Raw genomic sequence first — 21818 nt, 5'->3', positions numbered from 1 at the left:
TTATCAGCGTTTTCAAGCAGCTGATCAGCGTTCTTCCAACATCCCAAAGACTGGATGAAATCTGCACAATGTTGACTTATTCTTATGCTCAGGGTAACTCTTACTGTGAAATACATACATTCTTTAACAACAATGCTACTTCTTTATTTCAGGTCATCGACACATTAACCTCACATACATAACTCATTGGTGAATACCCCAAGACATAAAATACCACACTAAAAAGATCCTGCTCCCCTAAAATAGTAGTGTGTTGCCCATGTCAAACAACTGCTTTTACCAAAAAATGCAAAATGTAACTTGCCTTCTGGTCCTGAGCTGGCATATGAAAGCCTCTGCACCAGATCATTTCTGGGTATCTTCTCTAAAACCTTCTTTGTCAGCTTGAGTGCTCCATGGAGTTTGTAGGTGTTCACCATCAGATCCACTGTGTCCTGCATCTCTGCATTCTCCAGCTTGGACTCTTTAATGGCTTGGTCGCCTTCCAGGACTCCAGGCTGCTGCAGATACCACTTGAAGGCCTTAAATTCATTTTCTTTCAAATCTTCCAAAGTGTTTAAAAGGTGAAATAAGCTGCTGAAATAAGGCAGTTGTTTACAACCTCAAAGTCTGTAACAAAAAAGTTCTGATTGGCCAACATGATTGGTATGTAGACTCTGGCCATTTTAAGCTCCTACTGGTGGTCTTGGTTTCATTTTACGTAAATAGAGCCATCCTTGACTTGGGGCTGCTCAATTAATCGTATTTTAATCGCAATTACGATTTTGGCTTGCAACGATTACGAAAACAACGTAATCGAAATAAAACGATTATTTTTTTATTATTATAATTTTCTTTTTTTTATTATTGGTTTTTCAGTTGAATTATACTTAACGTTCAGGGTAATCAACTGTTAAAAACATACTGTTCAAAAAATGTTTTTCAATAAATGGATGTTTTCAAAGTAAATGGATCGTTTTTAATAATCGTGATATCAATTATTGACCCAAATAATCGAGATTATGATTTTTGCCATAATCGAGCAGCCCTACCTTGACTATAAGCACCATGAAATGGAAGTTGTAAAAGAGCCGGAGGAATACAACAAAAACAATTGTTAGGGAGTTAAAGTCTGTCACTTCTAAAAAGAGAATGTTGACACCAGACACCACTTGACAAGGAAGGTAACATCATCATTAAAAATGTACTTTACGGTTCACATGTCTAAATATGATTCAAGCAATAGTTCTTAGAAGTTAACTGAGGAAAGCGTTACATGTTCCTCTGGGAAAAGTCAGCTTCCTGTTTCCCAGTCTTTTTAATGGGATTGTATTTAGATTGGCTGCTGTTTAGACCAGCCTGTCCTCCTCCAAAAAACGGCCAAATAGGTTGATTGTTCAGCAGCTCATTTTACGACTTATAGTCACATTTTAAAGTTTAGCACCTCTAGTGATCGTGTAAGAAACAACAATTTGCGGCATATGCTCCCGTTGATTGCAAACGCTCCGGAGGGTCGTATATTCACAAATAACCCTCTCTGGAAAATCCTAAATTGTAGAATAGTTTGGCCATTAAAATGCGTTTTGATTTGATTTCTAGCGAGAAGTGTATATTGTACTTTTAGAATCCACGTCCAGTGGATATGTAAGATCTATAGTTTGATAGATATTACGAAGATTTGAGGTCTCGTCAGGAGAACGTTAATATACTACGTCTTTCCCCACAGCGTCCATGTAAAGTTAGCGTCAACCCTCACGGGGTGAAAACCGTATTTCCGGTCTCGGAGTTTTCATAATAAAACCGGAAGTATTCTCCTCACTGTCAAATGATTACACAGTGATATCTGCATTACTCATCCACTAAAAAACATCAGTTTATCCTTGTTAATTACACAATATTGATTGTTTTAAATTGTGTACAATGCTTTTGTGTTTTTAACCTTCGATTCGGAGAAACATCCGCTTTGCTGTAATAATAATCATGAATCTAATCGATAGATTTATGATTCAAAAATTATAAAAGTAGGGTAAACATGTGGATATTATCCGGCTGAACAAAACGTAAAAACAAAAATACTGCATGTGGGTGCACACTTACATTCTCGTCGCAATTTCTACAGGCTCGCACTACCTGTTAGCATCTGGCATCTGTTAGCATCTAGCTCTCCTGCTTACAAACTTTTAGCCATCCCTGCTTATAAGTAGTAGTTTTAGTTGTCTGCGATCTGCCGAGGCCTACTCCCACCTGTCGAGTACGGCTGTACTGAAGTGTTTTTCCTCCGGAGACGGAGCGAAGAGACGGAGCGGCTCCACCTGTTGCTGCATGCGATCTGCGATTTACGGAGGCCTGCTCGTCGCGAAGAGACGGAGCGGCTCCACCTGTTGCTGCCTGCGATTCTGCGATCTGCGATCTATACCTGTAGAATACGGCTGTACTGGAGAGGTTTTTTACCCCGGAGTCGTCGCGGAGAGACGGAGTGGATCCACGCTTCGGGCTTGGCCTGCTTCCACCGGGCGTGTGCTGCCGTACGGAGGAGGATTTTACCACCGCTGGGGCCTGCTTTCCACCTGTCCTGGTTCTGCTGTTGCAGAGGCCTGCTTTCACCACAGGGATACCACGGAGGGACCGGAGCGCTTCCACGATGCTGTTTTCGCCTGTCCTTTGCTGCTGTGCTGATTTTTCTCCAGGAACATCGCGGATACTGTATGCTGGTCTGGGAAAATGGCCCATATCGGGATTCTGCTGTGCCTGTTAACTGTTTTGGACTATGAGAAGATCTCTAGGCATTCTGAGAAGTCTACTGGATTCAGGTCTGTTCTGCCACCCGCAGTGGGCATCCCCTGCAAAGGTTCGGATGTGTTGCTCAAACAATTACCGGTTGCCTTGTAACAGACAATCTGCTCGACAAAATATGTTTGTCTTTTTTGTTTTCCTGCGATGATGGTTCTTCAGGACTGCTTCTTAAGCTCAAATCACACTCTCGCAGACTTTTCCGGTGTTTCTAAATTAGATGACAATGTATGTCTGTCGTTTAAGAGGAAAAGATGCCTGGTTTTGTTGTTGTTATTACTGTCAGGAAATGTACAACCTAACCCTGGTCCGCCCAGTAGTAGTAGTCAGATCGCTACTCCTGCTGATTTTAAAGCTAGGTCTGGGTTGGGTTTCATCCACTTGAATGTGCGCAGTCTGTTAGGTAAACTAGATTTTGTCCGTATCTGGGCGAGCTCAACTGACGCTGACGTCATTGTTTTATCAGAAACATGGCTAAACAAATCTATTTTGGCCTCTGACATTGCCTTAAATGGTTTTAATGTGTATCGTACCGACCGGCCTAATAAAGGTGGTGGCGTTGCCATTTATGTTAAGAATAAGTTCAGTGTAACCACATTAGTTTTCAAATCTATCAGTAAGCAATGTGAATTTTTAGCCATAAATATAGAAGTGGCAAAGGGTCAACAGGTCATGGTGGTGGGCTGTTACAGACCCCCCTCAGCTGTCAAAGACTCCTTGTCTTCACTAGCAAATCTTTTATCACAACTAGACTACAAGGAAATAGTGCTACTTGGAGATTTTAACTGGGACTGGTTAACTGCAGTGTCAGAGGATTTAAAAAACCTTTGTATCTCTTTAAATGTTACTCAGATTGTGGACAGTCCTACTCGCCCTAACATTAAGTCCCCTAATAAATCCTCCCTAATTGATCTCATTTGAACTAATGTTCTCCATAAATATTCATCTGTGGGAGTATTTGCAAATGATCTGAGTGATCACTGTGTTGTAGCCACAATTAGGGACACTAAGGTCCAAAAGGTTAAACCTCGCATTATCATTAAGAGAGACAAAAAACATTTTATGGAGCAGGGTTTTGTGCATGATCTGTTTGATTTTGATTGGGGTAAAATCGATCTGTGTGCTGATGTTGAGACTGCATGGTCTTATTTTTATCTTGGTTTATGGAGATCATTGATAGACATGCACACCTGCGTAAATTTAGAGTAAAGGGACGAGACAATCCTTGGTTTTCTGCTAATCTGTCCAGTCTCCTTCATGAGAGAAACAAGGCCTGGGCAAAGGCTAGGAAATCAGGCTCAGAGGTAGAATGGCTGCGTTTTAGGCAGCTAAGGAATAGCTTCACATCGCAAATCAAAAGTGCTAAATCAAAGTACTATCTGTCAGTAACCACAAATAATCTGAATAATCCTGGAAAATGTTGGAAAGCCATTAAATCGTTATCCACCGGCGATATCCGTAATGAGCTACCTCCGTGCATTACCACAGCATCTGGCACTATATCGGACAGGGCTACTATGCTAAATTGCTTTAATGAGCATTTTGTGTCCTGTGGTTCTCTTTTTGATTCTGTCACTAACTCTGCTTCTGTGAACACTACAGTATGTGACTCTGAAAAACGTGTGTTGGAAAACCCTTTTAGTTTTACCCCTTTTACTGTTGATGTTGTTCGTGAAGCTTTAACCAAGTTAGATCCTAAGAAGCCGGCCGGCCCGGACAACATAGAACCTTTCTTTTTAAAGATAGCTGCAGATTTTATTGCTCCACCTCTCACTACTCTTTTTAACCTCTCCCTCAGCACTTTACAATTCCAAAATTGTGGAAGTCAGCGTATGTCCTGCCTTTGCTAAAAGGAGGGGAGGCCACCTTATTAAATAACTATAGGCCAATCTCTAAGTTGTCAGTTCTGGCTAAGGTTCTTGAACGCTTAGTGAGTAAAGGTAAGGTGTTTTTATGTACAAATGACATCCTGTCTAAAAATCAGTCAGGCTTTAGAAAACAACATAGCACCATCACTGCCACAATGAAAGTGGTGAATGATATGGCGAGTATTTTAGATAATAAGCAGAGTTGTGCAGCTCTATTTATTGACCTTTCAAAAGCGTTTGACACCGTCGATCATCACATCTTAAAGCAGAGGCTACTCAGTATTGGCATATCCAGCCATGCAGTGGGTTGGTTTGTGAACTACCTCTCTGAAAGGTCCCAATGTGTTCACTTTGATGGGCTGTCTTCTGAGTGGTTAAACATTGCTAATGGTGTTCCCCAAGGTTCTGTTTTAGGTCCACTTTTATTCTCCATATATATCAACAGTTTAGGTGAAAATGTGGATGAAGCTACTTTACATTTTATGCGGATGATACCGTGATGTACTGTGCAGGTCCCTCCATTAAGGAGGCTGGTGTTAAATTACAGGATGTTTTTAACATTATTCAGACTCAGCTCTCTGAACTAAAGCTTCTTTTAAATGTTGAGAAAACCAAGGTAATGCTCTTTTCTAAAGCTAAAAAGACACCAGAGCCTGTTTTAGATATTGTAACTACGTAAGGAATACAACTTGAAGTGGTTACCTGTTACAAATACCTTGGTATCTGGCTTGATGATTGTCTCACTTTTAAACTTCATGTCAATAACCTGCTTAAAAAGCTGAGGGTTAGGCTAGGTTTCTTCTACAGGAACAAGTCCTGTTTCTCGCTTGAGGCCAGGAAAAGGCTAGTCACTGTGACCTTTTTACCTGTGCTGGACTATGGTGATTTGATGTATATGAATGCACCTGCCAATTGCCTGGTCAAGTTAGATGCTGCGTATCACAGTGCACTGAGATTTGTGACAAACTGTAAAGCATTAACCCATCACTGTACCCTGTATGCAAGGGCTGGTTTGCTTTCACTAACTGTACGGAGGCTCAGTCACTGGTGTTGTGGAATATTTTCCAAGGCCCATAACTTTGACCCAGTTTATCAGTTCAAACTGTCCTGACTGAGCACACGCACCTCGTAACCTTGGCTGCTGTGCTCTCAGTGTTCTGTCTCCCTGTTCCTGCCTGTTGGCGTCAGCTGATAGAGGTGTTATGATTCTATGTTCCTGCCTGTTGACGTCAGCTGATAGAGGTGTTATGATTTTATCTTGTTATGCAGCAGTTTGATGATGCTCTCAGAACTAGTTAAATACATGGGTCTGAGGTAGAGTTCTTTAGAATTAACGTGGCAACTCTACCGTGAAGTCAGAACCTCTGGCTCTTGGACTTGTGATGTGAATCCTCCGGCCGTAACTCCAAATAAACCTCCAGTGTTTGACATCAAAAGCTCCTGCTCCACCGTGTCTCCTTCCTGAGTCGGTGACTCCCACTGCATTGCTACACAGAAGTTTCCCTTACAATTTGGCGTTGTCGGCAGGATACCAAAAAAGCTTCAGAACTGGTAAGTGTGATTTTCAAATCTACATTTGGACATTGCCTTACCAGAATCTGTGATTGACGGTATCCTAAAATTACCTGTGAAACTGAGCGGCTGCGTTTCGTTTTGGTTAATGAACATTTGGGGATAATAAACCCAGGGAATCAGTGTCTGGGGACTCAGTCCTGGCTGATTTCCTCTGTGTGTGCTGCTCGGGACGGAAGTGCCATACAAGCATACACAGCTCATGTTTAGAGAGTAACCTTAAAGAAATACATCAGTAAAGTGGAGCTTCTGTATGAAAGCAATGTAAAGATTTGTATTGAACAAATCGCCGAATTCTGGGGTTTTCAGCGGCCAAAACAGCAGTTAAAAATAAGCAGCCAGAGATATTCCCCCCATCGCCTCTGTGAGCACGGCTCCAGCAGCAGCCACGGGTGTGTGTGTAAACATCCCCTGTGTCTGGGTGGCTGCAGCCGTGCAGCTGAGAGGAAGAAAGTCACAGTTCCTGTCTATATCTTTAACTCACACCACCGCCATCCCAAAACGGGATGGTCTAAAAGCACTCGTTGTTTGTGACCGTCTTCTACATTGCTAGTAAGGCTGGGGCAGCACGAGGTGCGTGCATCACCTGATGCGCCACAGCTCTCTACTCTGCTAGAGGAACATTTCCTACGTTGCTTGGAAGTGTTGCCTACGTTGCTGGACCAGCTGGTGGCGGTCCGGGGTGCATACATAAAAATTATAGGCTAATTGATCACAGGTGGGCAGTGGCAAGCAAGTGTGGAACAGAGGCTGTGTTTCACCGTTGTGATTAACTCGATGGCGGGTATATAGGCTGGTCGTGTAGGACTACAGTTAACTGTGCTGTTTTTGGAGAGAAAGGGTAGAGAAAAAAAGTCTATGTTCTCCTGGTCGGGGGTTCATAGCGCCACTGATGGAGTAGTGGTTGTCGCAAGAGGATAAGCTAGTTATTGCTTTTGGACGGTCTTCAGGCACGATCTTAGCACTTGTACAAGGGTGGATGCGCGAGTAGGTGCTCCATTTCTATAATTCCCTACCCCCTCTGGTTCAGAAATATGACTCTCGTTACCGCAGAGTGGGTTGTTTTTTTAAGGCTATTCATACTGCTATGCAGAGGATGCCTGTAGGTTGGCAAGCTGTTAAAAGCCCCTACTATTTTTAAAAATAGGCCTAATGTCAGGGGCCTCTTACTGTCTACTTCTACATGTATTCACATTATATGGACAATGTTTCCACCTGGTAAAACTAAAGGCTGCACGGTACTCAGGCTACAATACGACCATTCTGTTCTGCTCTGACGATTCAATTGATAGATTCTACATCAAAACAAATTAGCTTTTATTGTTTCCAATGATAACGTCACCTTAAGTGGAGGAATGCAAACCTGTTTTCAAATATAAGGTTTTGAATTTGTTTGACGTTTCTCAGTAATAACACCCTCAGGCACCCACTATCATTCATGCTATGCCTTCAGTGGTAACTCAGATGTTAAGGGGGATGAAGCTTTTCCTCCCAAATCAGATATGCTTTGTTTTTCAACAAAGGTATACAGTTCCTGCATAATATGTTTCTCACAATTGTTTGTTTTTTTGCGAGCAGCACACAGGTGATACTGAGTCTTCTCGAGTAATAGATTATAAACTACACCATTTTTAAATAGACTCCTAAGTTATTATTTCATATGTGACATATGTAAGAAAAGGGAGGGAAGAGTCAATTATATTGAGTAATTGATTTTATATTGGGAACATTTATTACTCAAACCTGTTTTATGGAAGAGGAAAAAATATATATTTCTGATAAACTAATATTTTATCAAATGGTGAATTAATATAACATTTAGAATCATTGAGAAGGGGTTATATCCAGGGACTAGCTCACCTTTAAATTACAATAACATTTCTCTACTTTGGACTGATGAGTATATGATTCTTGCATGTTAAATGACTAACACAAACCTTACATTTATGCGTCTGGCACTGCTCTCAAGCAGATAGCAGAAGGAATGCAGGCGGATGAGCCTCCATTTCACTGGGGGGGATCAACTACAGTGCTCACTGAATGAGCCACAAAAGCAGAGCAATTGGGGGGTTTAAATATGGCGCTCTGATGAAGAAGAGTTTGAGCCCATCAGCACCTCAGTGCTAATCTACAGTATCAGGATGCCTTTACACACACCAGACACTCGTTGTCATAAAGAGAGGAGGAGAACGAGTCAGAAAGACTGAAGGACACGTTCTTCCAGTTCTCGTACAAAGATGAACTTTGCATTGATTTTATATCTTGGATGTTTACAGAGGTACAATTAATGACTGTCTTTATATTTGTGTTGAATAGTGGTGATTAATATATTTTTGCCGGATCAGATTACACTTTCGCACTTAACAAAATTAATTAATTAATATTTTCAGATTATAAAGTATTAAATCATAAGTTATTTCTACTATTATCACAGATAATGTTAATATCCTTAATCGTCCAGCAATCAGGCTTAACAACACTACTCTTTAATGTATTATCCATGCACAGAAAGACCTACAATGATGTTTCAAGTACTGGATTAATTTCAGTTTTGGCCCAAAACAAATATTTATAATATTTCGTATAACAATTATGTAGCATATTTGATCCTCAAATTAGAGAAGTATAATTTAAAGAAATTGATATTATACATTCAACATTAGATAAACACAGAAGAATCCTTTCCAAGTACCATAAGTAGACGCTCAGGTAAGTATGGCTAATAGGAATAATTGATAGACTTAATTTGGTACAGATCAGTGGTAGCATTCACAAATGTAATAATTCAAATTTTAAGAATGTTTAATCCTTCCTTTCCAGGTTTTTACAAAAGTCTTTGAGTATGTGCCTAACTTTTCCTTTTCAGATTTTGAACAATGTACTTGACTAAAATGAATGTATTGATTTGACTAAGTGCCTTACTCTTGAATAAAGCGTATTTAAGTAAACGTAAAAGTAATCCTAAAATTGAGGACACTGGACTTTTGCAGATTACAACTGTGAATTGTATACCTTAGCTGGATCTCTTAGGATCCTAAGTTTTAAAATGCTTTTTGACTAGTGATTGCCTTGAAGTAAATCTTTAAAGCGGCAAGCTGGTTTTGATTTTATAGTTTGATAAGTGAAATTGACTAATGGTAAATGATAAAAGATATTAGTTTAAAACAAATATTTAGCTATTTATGCATCTGTGTTTTATGTGTGTTCATTATTGTGCTTTTGACAAAAGATGATCAAACACTGATGAGAGATGTTTTTCCTATTATGATTGGCTGTATCAATCATTGTGATTGAATGTTTCAATCTTATTCTACTTTGTGATGTAATTAATGTAAGGTGAGACCACACTCAAATCTAGAGACGGCTATTGAGTTAAGTATTGACCAAAATATTATTAGACTAAGGTTTTTAGATTATCAAAATTGATAAAAAGAAGGAAACTGTTGTGGAATATTTTCCAAGGCCCATAACTTTGACCCAGTTTATCAGTTCAAACTGTCCTGACTGAGCACACGCACCTCGTAACCTTGGCTGCTGTGCTCTCAGTGTTCTGTCTCCCTGTTCCTGCCTGTTGGCGTCAGCTGATAGAGGTGTTATGATTCTATGTTCCTGCCTGTTGACGTCAGCTGATAGAGGTGTTATGATTTTTATCTTGTTATGCAGCAGTTTGATGATGCTCTCAGGACTAGTTAAATACATGGGTCTGAGGTAGAGTTCTTTAGAATTAACGTGGCAACTCTACCGTGAAGTCAGAACCTCTGGCTCTTGGACTTGTGATGTGAATCTCTCCGGCCGTAACTCCAAATAAACCTCCAGTGTTTTGACATCAAAGTTCCTGCTCCTACCGTGTCTCCTTCCTGAGTCGGTGACTCCCACTGCATTGCTACACAGAAGTTTCCCTTACAACTGGTACATTTTTATATACAAAGCCATGTTAGGGAAACTTCCATCTTATATCTGCTCCCTGATCTCACGGAAAATTGTAAGTGGCTACTTCCTGAGATCGAATGCTGTGGTTTTATGAAATGTGCCAACTGCTAGGACTGTCTTAGGGAAGACAGCTTTTAGATGCGCAGCTCCTCTGTCTTGGAATAGTCTGCAAATTAAATGGAAACTGAACAATCTGGTGCCACTAAATGTTTTTAAAGCTCGGTTGGATGCTACTCAATCGGAAGCTATAGGTACCTGTTTATGTGGATAATTATGTAAATGATGCTGTATGATGTCCTTTTGTTGTTCTATTTATGTTTTTATGTTTCATGTGGAACTACTTGAGCAGGTCTCCCTTGAAAAAGAGATAAATGATCTCAATGGGATTTATCTGTCAAAATAAAGGTTTGAAATGAAATGAAATACTGTTACATAAATCCCATGAATGTATGAGATTAAGTTAGCTTTATCATTTCAATCTGTGATTAAAGGTGGGGTATGTAATTTTGGAGAAACCAGCTCGATTGTGCTAGAATTAGAAAATACACAACCGGAAAAAATCTGCCACTTCCTCACAGAGCCCCTCCTCCAACACACACGAACGCGCACATGACCAATGAGGGCACGAGATAAGTTTGTGCACAGATGGAAGGCTGACAGGCAGGTAGGCCATCCAGTTACTTTAGCCGGGCCGGCTCAGATGATTGGTCGTGCTTTTTACAGTACTACGGCTTCCACAGATGACATTTTTTTTTAATGGATTTTTTGTCAAAACACTTAAGATATTCATTGCTATCGGGATGTTAAGAGCATTCCATGGAATATAACAAAGTGTATTTCGAGCCGGTTTCTCAAACTTACCTACCCCACCTTTAAGTGAATAATAAAGTTCTATCAGGTTACTATCAACCTGTCACTCATTATTTTCAGGGAGGGGGCGGGGTTTGGAGGGACAGAGGAGACGTTGATCGCGGAAGCTTTTTTCCTCCTCCCTTCTCAAACTTTACACAAGTATTTATCAACTGAAAATAGCAAGAGGTCGAGGACATTCATACTCTGCAATCCAAGACTTGATTAAATCCACCAAAAAACCTGACATGGTGCTAACACGAGTATTTTTTAAAACATAAATCCATGTGTGTCTGAGCCGCAGCGATGCAGGTGCATTTATTGTCGTGGGATTTTTTTCTACACTGTCTGTGAACCGCGAGCGGCGAGCTACTGAAAATCTGCCCGCGAGCTATCGACGTGTTGGAGACCCCTGGTTTACGGTTTAGCAGTGGCGAACCGTCAGGGCCTTCAAGGTATTCAGAGAATACTCTGGAACACTCAGATAAAACAAAATCGATTTAATTATATAAATAAAATGTATATAAAATGAATAAATGAGAATCGTATCCGTGTTGTTGATCTGTAATATTACAGTGTTACGTTGATTTGTTTGTCCTTCTCGGACCATGCACTACGCATTTCAGTGGTTTTGTGTTAGAAAAGAAAGCAACCAATCAGATCTTGTTCTGGGTCTCTGGGTAGAATATCCTTCAACCAAGGTATTCTACATCCTTGATAGAATGCCCTGGCCGTTGCACTGAATGAGAGCGTACGTTTGGACTGACAATTTTATCAACCAATCATATGTTGATTTGTAGCCAATGGGCGTATTCCTTCAGAGTTTCCCTCGGTTCCAGGGTATTCTAGAAGGCCTGCTAGTTAACTGCCTCGAGACAGAGGATCTAGATCAGTGGTCCCCAAACTAAGGCCCGCGGGCCGGATACGGCCCGCCTCCACATTTGGCCCGGCCCCCTGAACAATACCAGAGACGCATTATGATTTTTTTCCAGTCTGGCCACGCGAATCCTAGACTAGCCCCTGTCAAATAGAACGGAATAATGGCGAAAAGGTAAGAGAACAACAATTCCTGTCTGAACTGGAGTCTGCGCACGGCGATGTGCTGTACTACACAGAGGTCCGATCATGGTTGAGCCGGGGGAGAGTTTTGAGGCGTTTTTACGAGCTGCTACCCGAAATTAACGCATTTCTTAATTCAAAAGACAAAACGGTCCCAGAGCTGATCGACCCAGAATGGAAATGGCACCTCGCATTTTTAACAGACGTGACAGAAATGCTGAACAGCCTTAACTTGCAGCTACAAGGCCAGGGGAAACTCATTTGCGACATGTATTCTCACATAAAAGCATTTGAGGTGAAACTTGCGCTGCTTTTGGAACAAGTGAAAAAGCACAACTTCATCCATCTCCCTGCTACCCAAAACCTCTCTGCAGAGAACCCAGCGGTCCCGTTCCCAGCTGAAAAGTGTGTGGAAGCACTGGAAATGCTGAAGGCGGAGTTCGGTGTGCGATTCCGGATACTACATGTTAATGCAAAAGAAATCCGTCTTTTCCAGAACCCCTTTCTTGCCGATATCGATGAAGCCCAGCCTTCTTATCAGTTTGAGTTGGCCGAGGGTGGGTGGGTGTGTCTACAGAAGGTATAGTTGTGATAGCCACGGTTCGCCACTGCGGTTTAGACATAACCCAAAGTATTGAACAAAGTCTAAATGTGCCCTGATGATGGAACTAGATGAAAAGTGAGGTGTTTACCAAATGTATAAAACATCTTTACAGTATAAAGAGGGAAATGGAAAACCAATCCTGTTATTCAAGTGCAACAAATAGACAGCAAGTATTTTGAAGGCTTTAGTGTTGAGACAGAGCTGTTTACATTTTACATCACAATCACATTACAAATGTATCTACAAAGCATTAACATAAAACAACAAAACAATTACCTGATATTTGGGAGAATATTATATAACGTGTAGACAACACAAAAGTCCAGTCTCTGCTGTCTTGCTTCTGCATTTCAGCCAAATTAAGGGTTTAAAGTTTTAAGGAAATTATAAATGAGGAAATGAAGTCAGAGATTTCAACTTCTGCTCATTTAGGTTCCTCTTTATTTTGTAACTTCCTTTATTACCTATATATACAGTCTGTTTATTACATGGCTTAGCCTTAGTTGAATACTCGATTCTGATTGGTCAATTCAGAACACGTGACACGTTGTTACAGTTTTTCTCGATTGCTGACAAACGTTTTTTTTTAAATTGCTCAGTTTCTCAGAACACTAAACACAATTCACAAAACCCCACACCCAAAGTGCAAAACACCTAATTTCTCCTGCTAAGTGAAGAACTGCACTCAAAACTACAGTTGCAAGAAAAAGTATGTGAACCCTTTGGAATGACCTGGATTTCTGCATAAGTTGGTCATAAAATGTGTTCTGATCTTCATCTAAGTCACAACAATAGACAAACACAGTCTGCTTAAACTAATACCACACAAACAATTATATGTTTTCATGTTTTTATTGAACACACCATGTAAACATTCACAGTGCAGGGTGGAAAAAGTTTGCTATTCTTAAGAAGCATTGCCAGATGTGAACCATGCCTCGCACAAAAGAGCTCTCAGAAGACCTACGATTAAGAATTGTTGACTTGCATAAAGATGGAAAGGGTTAGAGAAGTATCTCTAAAAGCCTTGATGTTCATCAGTCCACGGTAAGACAAGTTGTCTATAAATGGAGAGAGTTCAGCACTGTTGCTACTCTCCCTAGGAGTGGCCGTCCTGTAAAGATGACTGCAAGAGCACAGCGCAGAATGCTCAATGAGGTGAAGAAGAATCCTAGAGTGTCAGCTAGAGACTTAGAGAAATCTCTGGCACATGCTAACATCTCTGTTGACGAATCTACGATACGTAAAACACTGAACAAGAATGGAGTTCATGGGAGGACACCACGGAGGAAGCCACTGCTGTCCAGAAAAAACATTGCTGCACGTTTGAAGTTTGCAAAAGAGCACCTGGATGTTCCACAGCACTACTGGCAACATATTCTGTGGACAGATGAAACCAAAGTTGAGTTGTTTGGAAGGAACACACAACGCTATGTGTGGAGAATGCAAAGGGTTCACATACTTTTTCTTGCAACTGTACATAAACACTTACCAAATGCAAACTTTAGCACCAAATAACACACTTCATTCTTAATACTAGATTGTTTGACAACCCAACTACACACTGCTGAGCATAATCTAAAGCACTTTCATCTTGTATGGGCTATGCTAGAGGTTTCTGCAGAGAAAGATTGCTTGAGTTTACAGAAATACAGTAAATGAAGAAATACAAATGAGTTGTTGAAAAAAATCACATTTTATTCAAAACTAACATTGTGCAACATGCATCTCAGCACATAGTTACTATGCTTCGGATCTCTCTAAGTGTGATGGCATTGTTTGCCAAAACCCAGTTTGTAACTGCTGCTTCCTGCCTCATTGAAAATCCTTTACCTTCCACCTCTTTTTTTCTCAGTCCTTCAGATAAACAACAAAGACATAGTGGTTGGTCAGTGTCTGTGTTGCATAAAAGAAAGTCTACCACAGTACATTGTGCAGGATATTTGTACAGTTATAGTATGCAACATGCCAACAATTCAATTACAGTAATGAAGTAAATACGTTTCACACAACAGATATAACATATCATGAATTATGCAGAGCTAAAAACTGGTAACTAACCTGTTTTCAAGTCTAATGCGCATTGCCATTGCAGGGCCTCGCTCGGCTTAGTACGGTATAGTTAGGCCTTTTTAGGACTGGCTCACTTTATGCTGCGTTTCCATTACAGTTTAGTAGCTGGGGCAGTAACTATAGTAACGCAGTGTAGCCGTTAGCTGTTAGCACTCAAGCTCACAGCTCCTCATATCTGTTCAGAAACTAGACAAAAGTTAAACAAGTACAAACCACAGACTGCCTGTGTCATGGCGAATACAGTCGCTGGTTTATTTATGTCTGTAGGCAGTTGTTGTGAGTTTTGACGGTCGGAGCATATACTGCGTTAGCTTAGCTGATCTCCATTTAGACAACACGCATTTTAAAAGGTTTTTCGCCTGCCATCTTGTCTGCAGACTTGTCAAAGCATTAATTCATGGTTTTTACTAACTGGTATCAGTATGTTGTTACTTCGGCATCATTTTTAAACGTCTATTACAATTAAATCACGGTCAAATATGTTCATCTTGTTGTAGTTGTAGCCCCCTTGCCAGCGATTCTCTCAGATCTAGTTTAGCATACTCAGCCCGACTCAGCCTGGTTGTTGGCCCGCTAAGAACCGCGATTTTATGGGGCCAGAAAAACTGTGAAATAGTACCCGCTAGCCGGAAATACGCCAAGTGGAAACGCAACCAAAAACGGGCCGGGCACGGCACGTTTAAACCGCGCTCCGCACTGTAGTGGAAATGCGCCATAACGGTCCGTCCACATAGCGGCGTGCGTTGAAGCGTTGGAAGCTTCAATGCACGCCGCTATGTGGACGGACCGTCTTTAGTTTTCCGTTGTCTCCCGTCTGAGAGCAACATGGAGGATTTTAATATTCATTTTAATATATTTGGAGAGCACAGTCATTTGGATGAATGGTTAGTGGCTGATGAGTCCCCAGCGAAGAAAAGAAAAAGACAAGAGGGACAATAAAACAGCGGAGAAGTAACGGGGCAGAAACCCTCAACACGGAGCTGCGGACCTTTTTACATGAAGATTTTGAAAATGTTTTTATTGATTTAAAAAATAGTTTTATTGATTTGAAATGACATGCATCCGCTAAGAAAAATAGTCCGTTGTTACCTTTTGAACTACGTACCAACGGCAGGAACTGCTTCGATAGCGTTTTGCTTTTTGATTACAGATTTGAAAACATCGTTGCTTGCTTTAAAAGTAGCACAATTAATTATGTCAAACCTTGGAAAGTATCTAGATATCCCTGCCCTAATACCAAAGTAACTGGCAACTGAATATGTTTTGCCGTTTGATGTCTATGTCTGGACCGTTGAGTAAAAAGGACAGCAGCTCCGTGTTGAGGGTTTCTGCCCCGTTTCTGCCCCGTTACTTCTCCGCTGTTTAATTGTCCCTCTTGTCTTTTTCTTTTCTTCGCTGGGGACTCATCAGCCACTAACCATTCATCCAAATGACTGTGCTCTCCAAATATATTAAAATGAATATTAAAATCCTCCATGTTGCTCTCAGACGGGAGACAACGGAAAACTAAAGACAAGCTTTCGGCCAAACTGTATACAGTTAAATCGACCGGACTTCTTTTTGCAGATGTGAGCGTCCTTAACAACGGTCAATACATCCTTGACAGCGGTTTGTAGGCTACTACTGGATTAACAACGTGTCACGTGTTCTGAATTGACCAATCAGATTCGAGTATTCAACTAAACCTTGTAATAATACTCAAACATAACCGCATGATATGACTCATCTTGTCATTTACCTTTCCCATTTAGCAAACAATGTGTTGATCTAACACCTGCTTGTGACTGTGAGATCATTTGTGACATTGTCAAATTGTTTCAGGTGGGAGAAGTACTCAGATCTTGTACTTGAGTGAAAGTAGAAGTACCAGAGTGTAGGAATACTCTGTTACAAGTAAAAGTCCCGCAATCAAAATGTTACTCAAGTAAACATGTATTAGCATCAAAATATACTTAAAGTACTCAAAGTAAAAGTAGTCATTCTGCAGATTGGTCCATTTTAGAATAATATGTATGATATGTTTTATAATTATTGATCATTAAAGTGTTATCAAAGCTGGTAAAGGTGCAGCTAGTTTGAATGACTTTGTATACTGCAGGGTAGCTTGTGGATTTACTCCATGTGGAACTAAAGTCTGATTTAAGAGTTGATTGTATTTCACATCATTAATCCCAATCTGTAAAGTAACTAAAGTTATCTAATAAATGTAGTGGAGTATACAAGTACACTTTCAACCTCTGAATTGTAGTGGAGTAAAAGAACAAAGTAGCAAAACATTGAAATACTCAGTACTTAGTACAGTACTTGAGTAAATGTACGTAGTAGTTACTTAACACCACTTCAAAAAGTAACAGTGGTAAACTGTGTGATTCTGCCAGTATGAAGAAACATGAAAATAAATAATTTGAGGGACTACAGAAAAAGGAGAAATGTCCTTGCATTGGCACACTGTGTGTTTGTGTGTGGGAAGGGGTCAGGTGCTGCAGCTGAAATGAAACACGTCAGACTTTCGAAGGTGGGAAGTCTGGCGGCTGACTGATAAGAATAACACACGACACCAAGGCTACGCTCACATGTCGAATCTGTTTCAAAAGAAAACTGTTAATTAATTACTAAAGTGGTCGACAATCAGTCCTCTACCCTCCAGGAACAACTTTAAAACGTTTCTTCATTAACATGCAGCTCTGGAGATGTTTCTGAACTGAAGAAGACTCTAAATATGTGTGGATAACATGTATGAGAAGTGAAACATGCAGTAAATACATGCATTTCAATCCAAGATGGCAGTAAAAGTATCCTAGGAGTGGTCTGTTTGGGCTTTTCCCATAAAAAGAAATATCTCTGGATTATCTTGTGCATAAAACAAAGATGCCCAAATGAAGAATATCAATAGTGATCAGAATATGAATCCTAATGATTTTAATATCTAACTTGCTATTGGGAATCACGACCATGTTAAACTTTCACAAATCAAGTAAAAATAATGCAATATCAACTCTTTGTCTTGTCGTGACATTTTGTACAAACACTCATAATCCTCAGAAGTTGAACCTTATTAGATTTCGGTGATCCTGTGACTTTTTCTTGTACAATCATGACGTTGAGAAATTTAAATCTGATTAATTGATTAAATCGCTTAAACAATGCATTGTAATAGCTGCATGTCATAACATGTAAGGTCAGTGCCATACAAATGGTCCTACTCCTCTGGAAAACACCAACAAATGATGAAATGCTCAAAGATTAAAGTAAATCAGTTTTTTCCTCTTCAAAGATAGTGCACTTTTAATCAAATATTTGCAGTTTTGTGTTAAAAAATAAAGGTTATTTTACATCCCGGGAAACTGTTGAGGGTGAGGTCTCGGGGTGGTGTTGGCTGGAGGGTGTGTGTGTGTGTGTGTGTGTGTGGTGTGTGTGTGTGTGTGTGTGTGTGTGTGTGGTGTGTGTGTGTGTGTGTGTGTGTGTGTGTGTGTGTGTGTGTGTGTGGTGTGTGTGTGTGTGTGTGTGTGTGTGTGTGTGTGTGTGTGTGTGTGTGTGTGTGTGTGTGTGTGTGTGTGTGTGTGTGTGTGTGTGTGTGTGTGTGTGTGTGTGTGTTGGGGTCAGCGTGGTGCTCCAGTACTGACTCACAGCTCTCCTCAGCCTGGCTGCCTGCATGTGTTAATGCCAGAGGTAAGGTAAATCTTTTATTTTGTAAATATAATCTTCCTAGAATAGCTCTATCTAACTGAGATAGTCTCGATGATAGTTAGCGACATGTTCACGGAGCCTTTTTCTGTAATTTACTCTGACACTTTTTTACCCGCTAAAATAGACTTCAGAATATTAATTAAGAGTGTTTATAAATAAGGTTATATATCCCTTTCATGTCATGTGTTGAAACCATGTGCTTAACATGTTTCATATCTGCGTAGAAGTTAGTAATCTGAAGTCACTCTGGTTGACAAGTGGAGAGAGAAAATAATCTGTTTCTCTCCTGATAATTGTTGTTCGGTTGTTCATAGACTCTTAACCTGTGTCAAATGTGCTGTATGTAAAAATGTGGTTTTTGATTTATGATGCATTAGTAAAAATACCTCCGCAATAGCTTCTACATGTAAGGTCTACCTTTAGAAACCACCTAAAACAAAAAATAGAAAACATTTGATCCAAAAACTTATTTTAAAATGGACTGTGGCCAAAAAATTCAAATGTAATTCCTGTAAATAGCACTTTAAATGTTTTTGGCTTATTTGAAGCTAAATTACTTTCCAGATTCTTGCTGTTTTGAGTATATTCATGGTAGATTGCACTTATTTTAAGTTGCTTTATACAACCCAAATGCCAAGTGAAATGAGATGTGTTGGAATTTTAAATATACTTCCAACATAAGACACAGTGAAGTCCTGAGAAACCCTGTTATGCATTTACATAATTATATTATTTCTCAGAGTTCATACTTCTTTCTCTCATTGTGCAGACTCCATGCTCTGTTAACATGTCATTTATAGTTTGAGGCTTCAGTGGTGAAACATGATGATGTGGTGACAAACCAAAGCTATGATGTTCATGCAGTTTGACTAGAAACAGTCTGATGAAAAGTGTATGTGGAGCACAGCGAGGGGTCGACACGCAGACACACATCTGTCGGCCGAGGAAGACGATGGACGGCTCTTTGAAGATGAGGGCGAGCGCTTTTTAACTCTGTGTTTCTGCGAGGGCTTTTAGAGTGCACCTCAGCAGAACCAAATCACATTGTCTTCATTTTTTCTGTTTTCCATGCAGGGACAATAGAGCAGCCGAGGGGGTCCATGTTGGGTTTCGACTGTCCGCTGCTGGGACACCCCATGGCTCTAATTGAGGCTTTGTCCATGAACGTCTCGCCTCGTTAGAGCCCTCAGAGCCTGCAGGCCGGAACAAATACAACATGGCATCTGTGCCCAGGTCTGTTGAAAACTGTGTGTGTAAGAGTGTGTGTCAGAGTGTGTGTTTGTGAACTCTATATTTTGAGAAACACATTTCATTTTTCTGACCTTCAGTTACGCTTACACAGAACTATTTGAAAATGCAGCTTTCAGAAAGTTTGAGAACTTATTAAAAATAAGTAAAAAATACATATCTACATGTTTAAAAGTCCATACAACTTAAACATTTAAACACATATTTATATATATTTAAACATACTACTTTTTTGTAAACATTTAACAACCGACCTCTTTAAAGATGAAGTCATAAAAAACATGCATACATGAAGAAAATGCTCAAAAATTACTACTATTTACAGTAAACATGTCAAATGTGTGTTTGCTTGCTTTCAGTGCAAGTTGTGAATGAAACATTCTCATTGTTGTTATATTTAACTGTGAGTTTGTGTGTGTGTGTGTGTGTGTGTGTGTGTGTGTGGTGTGTGTGTGTGTGTGTGTGTGTGTGTGTGTGCGTGCGTGCGTGCGTGCGTGCGTGCGTGTGTGTGTGTGTGTGTGGGTGTGTGTGTGTGTGTGTGTGCATTACTATACTTGTGGGGACCTAAATCTGTCTACACAGTCACGTGTGGGGACTCGCCTCCCTTATGGGGACAAATTGGAGGTCCCCATGAGGGGAATCATTAATTTTAGGATGAAGACTTGGTTAGGGTTAGGGTTAGGGTTAGGCATGTGTTGGTTATGGGTAAGATTAGGATAAATCTCCAGGAAATGCATGTAAGTCAATGTAATGTCCCCTGAAGTGATGTATACATGGTATGTGTGTGTGTGTGTGTGTGTGCGTGTGTGTGTGTGTGTGTGTGTGTGTGTGTGTGTGTGTGTGTGTGGTGTGTGTGTGTGTGTGTGTGTGTGTGTGTTTCCAGCACCTACAGGTCGCCTTGTTAATCTCTGCAGGCAACTGTGATGTCACGTTTTCTCACAATCACCTGCAAAGATGATCCAGTCGCTCTGCTCAGACCAGCACACTATTTATGTCCGCTAACCAAGTACATTTAAAGGTACATTTAAAGCACTGTCAAATTGTGTGGAAACTGCTGTGGTCCAGTTTAATCTCAGCTGGCAACTGTGAGCTTTGAACGCCTCACAGAGCCGGCTAAGGTTCTCCTGAACGCAGCACCATCATTTCCTAAAGAACACCAGCACAGACACCAGGGGGCGACTTGTCAGTGCCTTATTTTTCCACTCAAACATCATCAGCCATAATAATACAGTCAATTAACAGCCATGATGTCATGATGATTTAACAATTTCATTCTTACTTTTGCTGTTTTTTTCATTTAAGTCAAATATATATATATATTTGACTCACAGCCTCGCCGCGTCCCGCCGTCTCAGGGAGGAGACATCGGCAGAGCTGCAGCTGAGAAAAGATTGAGTGTGTGTGTGTGAGGAACGTAACGGCTCCACGGATTGGTCCATTTGGGTATGGGCACGTCACAGTACCCAGGAAGAAAAAGCTCCAACGAGGCTTTCTGGGGCAGCATAGACAGGTCTTTTCTGTATTCGGTGTACTTTGAGGGTTTGTGACTCTGCAGACCGTTTACATGCATAAAAACCTTCATAACACACAAGGGGACGGGTAATAACCGGAAAAGCATGACATGGGACCTTTAATTCATACCGGTTTTTATTTTTGACGTTTTAAGACTCACATTGAACACTTCTGGTTAACATTTCATACTTTAAAACTCTTTAAAACCCCTCTTTGAGGGGGCAATTTCTTTTGCCTATTTTAGGATTGTACAGCTGGAGACGACCCTAAAACAGCCGGTATATATTGCTGTGTGAGTTGAATTGTGTGTCTCTTTGTGTGTATACAGCTGAGTGTAACTGAACATACTTTGGACAGGAACATGACGGACAGTTCCCTGATGTTGAAGATACTGCATCAGGAACTGATTGGAGAGCGATGAGGCCATCAGCTCCTGATGCAATGCCTTCAGCATTAAAATACACTTCCCCAACCAGCTAGTCAGAGCAAGAAAAGTATTTTAAATCCATGATATCCAGCTGTTTTTATGTACTGATGTATTTAGTTTCCATGCAAGCAGGCTCTATGGATGGTAATGTAAGTCAGAGATGTGCTTCAAACACCAATATTCCCCTAAGGATGACTGTAATAATGTTTCGATCCTCTGA

Source organism: Gymnodraco acuticeps, unplaced genomic scaffold, assembly GCF_902827175.1.
Source record: "Gymnodraco acuticeps unplaced genomic scaffold, fGymAcu1.1, whole genome shotgun sequence".
NCBI lineage: Eukaryota > Metazoa > Chordata > Actinopteri > Perciformes > Bathydraconidae > Gymnodraco > Gymnodraco acuticeps.
The sequence above is the reverse complement of the archived record's forward strand: the minus strand, read 5'-3'. Positions refer to the sequence as shown.